Below are 9,615 nucleotides of genomic sequence, written 5' to 3' on the forward strand. Positions count from 1 at the left end.
TCGTTTGATTATTACATCAATCCTCTGAGAAAAGCTAGATGAAATTATTTTCCTTAATTTAGAAGTGTAGAACTCAAGGGCAAGAAAAGCTAAGTTGTTAAAATGTTATTTATAGCAAGCAGCAGAGTTGGAAAAAAAAAAACCTACCAAATGAGATAGTTTACTCCAAATATAATATTGTTTACTCCAAGGCACTTCCCATATATCCTCCAGCCTAGTTTTATAAGTAGGATTATAGCTGATTGGTTTTGTGTATTTTTTACTCTTATCCTCAAGCTCTTCTGGGGCTCCCTTATGTAGCCTGTTTTGTTTGTCACTTTAAAGTCTTAATGTTTTAATGTTTTCTCCATTTCACCCCTTTGACTTTAAGAAGAAGCTCTTATAAACCCATTTGGATTGCAGTGTTTATAATTTAATGTACATCATACATCACTTAATGACAGGGACACATTCTGTGAAATGCATCGTTGGAAAATTTTGTTGTAGTGCAAACACAACACAGTGCACTTACACAAACCTAGATGGATGGTCTAGCCTATTACACATCTAGACTATATGGTATAGCCTTTTGTTCTTAGACTGCAAACCTCTATGGCATATTACTGTACTGAGTATTGTAGGCAATTGTAAAACAATGGTAAATATTTGTGTATTGAAACATATCTAAACATAGAAAAGGTACTGTAAACATGCAGTATTATAATCTTATAAGATCACCATTCTATATGCAGTCTGTTGTTAACTGAAAAGTCATTATGTGACACATGACTACACTGGAAAATAATGTTAATTCAACCAGCCTAAAGAACAACTTCTTTATGAATTTATTGAGAATATCTATGATAAACCCTTCTCTGAATTCTGGGTGCAACAGCACAGAACAAAACAGTTAAAAATATTTCTCCTTAAATCCTAAGGTTGGAAGAAGTGGAGGATGGCAGTAAATAAATTATAAAATATGTTAAATGATTATACATACTATAGAAAAAAATGAAAGAAGAAAGAGAAATGGGGGTACTAGATTTTGGTTGGGAGGGATGCTTCAATTTTAAATAAGGTGTTCAAGAGAAGGCTTAGTGAGAAAGTAACATTTGAACAATGACTTGAGAGGATAAGAAAGAAGTATAATAAATAAATAAATAAATAAACAAATAGAAAGTGGGCCCTATAACCATCTAGGAAAAGAATCTTCTAGGCAGATGGAAAATCAAGCATGAAATCTCTAAGGCAGGAGTATAGCATGTTCAAAGGACAGAAGGAGGCTATTGTGGCCTTTGACAGGACTTGAGCTTTTAATCTGAATGAGATAAAAAGGCCTTGAAGAGTTTAAGGAAAGAAATGTCATGATTTGTCTCACCATTTGTGGTAGAATAAAAGCACAACCACAATATTTTGTAGCTCTTCCTAGCAAGAGATGGAATCATATCATTCAGAATCCAGCCTGGAGATAGAAACCACCTAGGTACTTGAGACAAATGAATATAAATAAATGTTTATAACCAAGTATAATAGTATTAAGTAGGTCACTCAATGAGTTGAAAAAGAGAACACTAAAATATCAGTGAGGTAGGAAGTAGCTACGTCCCTTAGGGATGGGCAAAAGGGATTAGAATATTTCAATTTAGCAAGTCAGAGGAGGTGTACTACGAAGGAAAACAAATCAGACCTCTGAGGAAGGAATGCTGGCCAGCTTTTGTCAGTGTCTCTGAGAGGTCCTGACCAAATTGGTACTATGTGTTGAGAAAATGGTCAGCTAGATTAGATTCCTGCCTTATTACCAGCTAACCCACAAATTCATGAGAAATAATAAATCATTGTTTTTTAAATTCTCTATGTTTTGAGGTGGTATGTCTCACAATGGTAGTCAATCAATACCACTTTAACAGGATCACTCTAGCTATTTGGTTCAAGGAAGTCTATTAGAGGCAAGGGTGAGGAAAATATAATAGGAACTAGAGAAGGGGGAAAACATTATTCTATCCCCCACGCTCAAATTGTAAATTGAATTTTGAAAAACATACAATATTTAAGGCAACAAAATGAATCTGTGATGGTAGATATTAAGGTGACAAGAAATGAATAAGGAAAGGTGGTTTTTAAGGCAAGGATCCTTACTAAATATCTCTAAAATCACATGCATAAACTATGTATAGAAGACTAAATATAGTTTCTGAGTTAATATAATAACTAGCATTTAAACATGCTAACTCATCTTTTTCTCACAATAAATCTATAAAAATTGTACTGTTATCTCCCATTTATAGGTGAAAAAATAGAAATATAGGAGATTAAGCTCCTTACCCCAGGTTGCAAAGCTAGTGAGAACTGGAGCTATAATTCATATGCACACAGATTGAAAGTTCTAGATCTGTTCTTTGAACTGCTAGCTACACTTCAAAGCCAAAGAATTTGGAGGAATGTTTCAGTTAAGTAGTTGACATTTACTGAATTTAAATTTTATTGGATTCCTAATATGTATAATAGATTTTATTTGAATTCATAATGTATAGTTACAGGTTCTTTGTTTTTGTCATTAAAATTATTCCATTTTTTACATAAATCTAGGCTCAGTCTACCTATGATGGCAAGTAGAAAAGAGAGGAATTTTCCTAGAGCAGAGGGTACAAGAATTAGGTATTAAAGAAACAAGAATAAAACATCTTCCAAACTTCTGTGCATATCCAAATCCTATCTAGTTTTCAAATTCCAATATGCAAGCTATGCTTTTTATAAAACCATCTCTGACTTTTTCCAACCTGAAGTAGTTGCTTTTCCACCAAATTTTTTGAATAACAAATATATCAGGACATATTTTCTATCTTGTCTGACATTTATTTATAGACATGCTGTGTCTTCTTTAAGATGAAATCCACGTCTGATTTATTTTTGTATTTCTTTTACTACCAGTGTGATAAGCAAATAGGTGAGTGGAAGAATAAATGGATGATTAAAAGGATAGATGCATGGGTGAATGAATGACTCTCATGCCTTTGAAGTAACTCACACTCTTGGCCCACATTTTCAATATTCCCAAGGGAATATTTTGTGTAAAAAAATTGGTTTACTCCAGCCAGGCGCAGTGGCTCATGGCTGTAATCCCAGCACTTTGGGAGGCTGAGGCAAGTGGATCACTTGAGGTCAGGATTTTGAGACGAGCCTGGCCAATATGGTGAAATCCCCTCTCTATTAAAAACACAAAAATTAACCAGGCGTGGTGGTGGGTGCCTTTAATCCCAGCTACTCGGGAGGCTGAGGAAGGAGAACCACTTGAACCTGGAAGGCGGAGGTTGCAGTGAGCCAAGATTGTGTCATTGCATTCCAGCCTTGGTGGCAGAGTGAGACTCTATCTTAAAAAAAAAAAAAAAAAAAGTTTTCCTGATATGCTAAGACAAATTAATGAGAAGTTATTGAATTTTTTAATATAATTATCCAGGTTGTTTGGCCTGATTGCCTATCTTTCCACAAAACTACCCAATAATCATTCTTTAATAATCATTTTGAAATTGTCATTACTCATCCCACTAATATGTTTCTTTTATTAATTCATTTTTGTGCATCTATTTGAATATCCATATATAAGGAATGATTTCATTGAAGTGCTAGGCATTTCTTATTTCCAATCAAAGTATTTCTGATCATAATATAAGCTTATTTTTTCTTAAGTTCTGAATGTGGAGACTACCTCTGATACTTAAAAAAGATATTAAGCAATAAGTTCACATATCTACTTGGTAAAAAAAAAAATTTGGTAGCTTCTTTTCTCTTTAAATTTCTGCATGTATCCTTAAAGTTAAAATAGGTCTTCATGGTTTTATGGCAAGGTATCGTGTTTGTAGAACATGACAAAATATCTTTCCAACAAGAGTAACACTATACAGTATATGATGTCAATAGTTTCCAGAGTGATTTAGTTTTTGACATTCTTTATTATTTACATACAGTTTAATTATTTGAAGTTGCTTTTGTACCTTTCCATTATGTTCATTTGATAAAATTAGGCTTCTTGGGATATTACTAATAGTAAAAATTGGAAGAAAAACAGAGATTGTTGTATATTAATGGAAAAGAAGTAGATTTAACCAGCTAATTCATGTAACACATTTTTATTGTTCCTTTATAAACAAGGTTCCTGTCTAACTTAAACTTAGATTCATGTGTGGAGAGACAGACAATTGAGACATGAGCCCCCCAACAACCCGTCCAAAGATGGTGTGCTTCTTGTCCAGGTAGGCACAGGAGCGAAATGTGATGAAGAATTGAGACTTGCTGTTGGGCCCCGGGTTGGCCATGCTAAGGATGCAGCGGCCGGCATGCGAGAGGTTGGGCCGGAAGCCGTCTTTGAAAGGCTTCCCCTAGTATGACTCCCCACCTGCCGGTGCCTGTGAGGTCGCCTCCTTGGATCCACAAAGTTCCGGATGGCTCTGTGGAAGATGGTGCCATCGTAATAATGCTTCTTGCAAAGCCTGTTGAAATTTTTGCAGGTTTTCTGTGTCAGGTCCCAGTGCAGCTCCAGGTCGAGGTCGCCCCTGTTGGTGTGCAGCTGCATGTAACCCTTCTTCCTCACAAACTGGTAGCGGAGCATGTCCTGGTGGATGGCAGCTGCTTAGTGTGCGGTCTCTGGAACTATCGTGGTCAGGTGGAGGCGAAGGAAACGCTGACCTTCTCTGTGGAATAGTGGGCAGCGTTCAGCGTGTCCACTTTCTTCTTCTCCCGGACCTTCACGGTGGCTGCCTGAATCTCGTCCCCTCTGAACTCCTTGTAGAGCTTCTGCATGGTCTCTTGAGTCTTGGCATTTGTGCTTTTCAGATAGTAAGATGGGTCCGGTTTGGCCTTCTCTCCATCTGGGTCTATTATTTTCATGTTATTCTTAACATGATAGCAGTTAGAGACATTGAACTTTTCCACGTTGGTGGGGTCCTGAGGGTGATGACGCCCTCCCGGGAGAAGGGCTCCTCGGTCAGCAGGTCCCGGAAGTTCTTGGCCTTGATATGGAGCCGTTCCACTGCCTCGTAGGCATAGGCGTTGCCGGTCGTCCTCACGGCCACGGTGTGGGTGTTGTCGGTGAACACGGTGAACGGCACCGGACAGTGGTACTTCCCCTCACTGCTCTTGGCAAAGTTCGGCTTATCAGGGACCTCCTGTCCAGCTTCTCTCCATTGCTGGGGTTGGTCCCGTACTTCCTAAAGCCGTGGGACAATGTTCAGTCAGTCAAAGACGACGCCTTCCTAGTGCTGACTGGGTAAACGAAAGGCTGCAGAGAGATACTGCAGTGGTCAACAGGTAAACAACGAAAATTTGTTTGTGGGAAATCTGGCTTCTTGCCACTATAAAAGTGAGTGTATTCAGCACAGGTCCTTCTGGTGCTGTCGCTTCCCTATGGTGGCGTGGTGGTGGCGACTAATGAGCACGAAAAAGCAATGGCTGATAACTCGGAGCACTGAGCCGCGGCAGAGTTCGGTGACCGCTTCCCAACATTCCGATATTGAAACTGATTTTCAAGATGACTGACTAGAGGCATCCAGCACTTGCTTCCTCCACAAAGAATGAAAACAGTGAATGAATAATCACAGTTTAAATAGAACCTCTAAAAAAGAATATTGTGATTCAGCAGAGAGGTTTCAAGAAGAAACATCTGAGGCAGGGAAGGAGGCTGCAGCAAAGCAGCCAGCCTTCTAGGTTAGACTGGGAGCCCACAAAAGATCCTTGTTGTGAGGCAGGGTGAGGTAAGTGAGATATCCCCAGTGGTCCACACTGCCACTGAGGACTCCTGAAATTCTAGCCATGGGAGAGTCCCCCTCAGCCTTCACAAGCCCTGAGACTGCTATAGGGAGCTGTTTGGAGTTCATGAGATTGGCATTGCTGCAGAGAGGGAGCTCATGTTAGGTACCACATCCTCCAAGACCCAAGCAGCAGCAACATGGCACCAATCTGAGAGCCTAGCCTCCATTAGACTGCATACTGTGATGGGGCATATCCCCCACATTTTCACATCCCTGGAGCCCTAGTGACATCCCCCAGTATCCACCTGGAAGGCTGCAGTGGCACAATGCAAGGTGGAACCAGCAGTGAGTACAGCCAGGTCCCCAGCATTGTAGCCCACACAGTCTTACACTCCAGGTAACAGGTGGTAACAGCGCACTGGGGAGGCTGGCGCCTGGACTGAGGGAGCCAAGGCAATGCAACACAGAGCCTGAAAGCCACCTGTTGGGGACCACTGCCACTGACAGCAATCCCACCACCCATAATAGCAGAGCTGCAGCAAACATTCACATGCTCTGAGGACAGATTCTGCCTACCTACCACTGCTACTCCCACCACTTGATCATGCTACTTAGGGGTTTGGGAATTTCCCTGAGTTGCCCTCCACAGCCTGTCCCTGTGCCTATGGCTCCTCTCCCAGTGTTCAAGTGTGCTGCCTGGGGACCTGGAAGTCATCCAGTTGCATCTGTCACTCTGGTCATGTGGGTGCATCATCAGGAGATCTGACAAAAGACACAACTTTGCTGCTGGTGCCTGAGCATGCTGTCTGGTGGCCTGGGGATTGCCCAAAACCCACCCCCACCCACCACAGTCTTTTCCTGTGCACATTTTCAGAGGGACTTGAGGACAGACCTACACTGCCTGGCACTGACCCTCTTAGTGCCCAATCACACAGCCAGGGGCCTGAGGACTGCACCACCCTGTTGGTCACTCTAGGTACATGTGCATACTATCAAGGGGCCTAACCTAGATCATCTGTCAGTGGTACCCAAGCATGCACTCTGGAGGCCTGGAGATTACCCCACTTTGTTCACAATAGTTGGCATCCATGCACCCCTACTGGGGACTTGAGGACAGGTCCACACAGCCTGCTGCCACCATCACCATAACCAACCCACATATGTCACTTGGGAAATGACCTGTCCAGCTTATCACCACCATTGCTAACAGCAATGCATCCTGCTTGGGACCTCAAAAGTTGTCCCAACATTGCTACTGCCATTAATGATGTGATGTACACTACCTAGGGGCCCAAGGACCTGCCACCATATATATAATATTATATATTTAGTGAAATAATAATAGCTGGGAACTTCTTAAGTATAGCAAGAGATTTGGACATCTAGATACAATAAGCTTACAGATCTCAAATGGATACAACCTAAAACGTTCTTCTCCATGGAAAATTATAGATAAGATGTTGTCAAAAGTCAAAAATGAAGAGAGAATTTTAAATACAGCAATAGATAATTTAATCTGTTTATATTCAAGGTTATTATTGATAGATGAAGACTTATTCCTGGTTTTAGATTTTTTTTCTTGGTATATCCTTTGTATATCTTTTGTTTCTTTCTCTCTTATTGTTTATCATTGTGGTTTGGTGGTTTTCTGTAGTGGTAACATTTGACTCCTTTCTCTTCCTCAGTTTTGTTTGTTCTACCAGGGAGTTGTATACTTTTGTGCATTTTCATGATGGTAGATACCATCCTGGTAGTGATTTCTAAGACAGAACAAAGCTAGAAGCATCACACTATCTGACTTCAAAATATTTCACAAGACTCTAGTGACCAACACAGAATGGTAATGGTATAAAAACAGACACCATAAACCAATGAAACAGAATAGAAAACCCAGAAATAAATCCACGTATTTAGAATCATGAATTTTGACAAAGACATCAGGAACATACATTAAGGAAAACACACCATCTTCCATCAATCTTGCTGGGAAAACCAGATATGCATATACATAAGAATGAAACCAGACCCCTCTCACTCACCATGTACAAAATCAAGTCTAGATACACTAAAAACTTAAACATAAGACTCAAAACTATGAAGTTGGTTGAGGACAAAGAACAGGGTGAACACTTCAGGACATTGGTCAAGGAAAAGATTTTATGGTTAAGACATCAAAAGCATAGGTAACACAAACAAAAATAGAAAACTAGAACTATACTAAACTAAAAATTGTCTGTATAGCAAAGGAAACAATAAATAGAATGTATAGACAATCTGTTGAATAGGAAAAAAACATTTGCCAATTATTCGTCTGACAAGGAACTAATACCCAGAATATATGAAGAACTCAATAGCAAAAAATCAGACAAACCCATTTAAAAGCAGGCAAGAGATCTGAACAGACATTTCTTAGAAGAAGCTGTACATGTAGTCAACAAATACACAAAGAAATGCTCAACATCACTAATCATCAGGGAAATGCATGTTATAACCACAGTGAGATATATATCATCTTACCTGAGTTATATAATAGTTACTATCAAAAAGACAAAAACAGATGCAGGTGAGGATGCAAAAAACAGGGGGAAGTCTTATGTACTGTTGGTAGGAGTGTAAATTAGTACAGTCATTATGATTCACGGTATGAAGATTTTTCAGAAAACTAAAAATGGAACTATTGTACAATCTATCTATCTATCTATCTATCTATCTATCTATCTATCTATCTATCTAATCATACAATCACCACTGGGTATGTATCCAAAGGGATAGATATCAGCATGTCAAAGGGATACCTATACCCCCATGTTTATTGCAGCACTATTGACAATAACCAAGATATGAAATCAACCTAAGCATCTATCAATGGATAAATACATAGATAAGGATAATACATACGCATATAAAATTGAGTACTATTTGGCCATAAAAAAGAATGAAATCTTGTCATTTGCAGTAACATGAGTGGAACTGGGGGACATTATGTTAAGTTAAATAAAGCAGACACAGAAAGACAAATATTACATGTTCTTACTGATATGTGCAAGCTTAAAAAATCAATCTCATGGAGGTAGAGAGTAGAATGATAATTACCAGTGGCTGGGAAGGATGTGTGTGTTGGAGGGCATGAGGGCATGAAGACAGGCAGGTTATGGAAACAGTTATACAGAAGAACTAAGTTATAAGGTTCAATTGTACAGTAGGGTAACTAGTAATTATAATTAACAATAGTATATTACATATCTCAAAATAGAAAAGAGGATTTGAAAGGTTTCCAACACATAGAAATGATAAATGCTAGAGACAGTGGATCTCCTAAACTCCCTTACTTGATTATTTCACATTGTATGCATGTAACAAAATATCATATGTATAATAATGTACAAATATTATATACCAATAAAAAATCAAAAAAGTAAAAACATGAATAGTGTTTCAAAATATTTTCAGTACATCACAATATAATGTTTTCTTCTTCCATGAAATATAAACATATTTTTGAAATTCTATGGAATTGATTTGTATGAAATTATGTTTTCTTTATTTCTACCATAATCATGTGAATAATCACAAGCAATTTTAACAGTTTTCATGAAAACTGGATACAATCATAGCAATAATTATAGTAGCACTTTCTAGTGCTATAACAGTGTATGCAATTGGCAAAGTGCTTTCATATACATTCGCAGATCTTTTTTCATCAGTAGCATTTAGTTCTTTCTTGTGTTCATTTCTTGTATTTAGTTTAATTTTTTACTTGCTCATTGCTAAAAACGCAAAAAATCATTTGCGTTTGTAGTAAATTCATTTTTCTATTAAATCTCTTTGGCTAATTTAGACATTATTAACCTATGACCAAATATCCACTAAAAAAAACAGCTCTGGGTTAAAGGTT

General features: G+C 38.5%; 1 pseudogene; it reads right to left on the reverse strand.

Annotated features, from left to right (window-relative positions):
- Positions 1–4,133: 4,133 nt before the first annotated feature.
- Positions 4,134–6,243, reverse strand: LOC105713260 (RING-type E3 ubiquitin-protein ligase PPIL2-like; annotated as a pseudogene).
- Positions 6,244–9,615: the final 3,372 nt, after the last annotated feature.

Source organism: Aotus nancymaae, unplaced genomic scaffold (genome assembly GCF_030222135.1).
Source record: "Aotus nancymaae isolate 86718 unplaced genomic scaffold, 86718_ANA_hifiasm-v0.15.2.pri h1tg000006l, whole genome shotgun sequence".
In the NCBI taxonomy this organism is placed as follows: Eukaryota; Metazoa; Chordata; class Mammalia; order Primates; family Aotidae; genus Aotus; species Aotus nancymaae.